Genomic DNA, 360 nt, shown 5'->3' with positions numbered 1-360 from the left:
GAAATAGAAAACCCTCAGGCTGAGTCATATAGATCTCCTCCTCAAGCTCTCCATGAAGAAAAGCAGTCTTCACATCAAGTTGCTCCAACTCCAGATCCTGACGTGCTACTATCGCCAATAGCACTCTCAAAGAGGTGTGTCTGACCACGGGTGAGAATATCTCATTGTTGTCCACGCCTTCTCTTTGACTGAAACCTCTAGCAACAACTCGAGATTTATACTTGACTCCCTCTTCTGGTGACTGGCCTTCTTTTAGCTTATAAATCTACTTGCAAGTCACAACTTTTCTCCCAAGTGGTAGTGTGACTAGATCCCATGTGTGATTCTTTTCATGAGATTCCATCTCATCTCCCATTGAAG

The sequence above is a fragment of the Brassica oleracea genome, chromosome C6 (genome assembly GCF_000695525.1).
Source record: "Brassica oleracea var. oleracea cultivar TO1000 chromosome C6, BOL, whole genome shotgun sequence".
Classification (NCBI taxonomy): Eukaryota; Viridiplantae; Streptophyta; class Magnoliopsida; order Brassicales; family Brassicaceae; genus Brassica; species Brassica oleracea.
The sequence above is the reverse complement of the archived record's forward strand: the minus strand, read 5'-3'. Positions refer to the sequence as shown.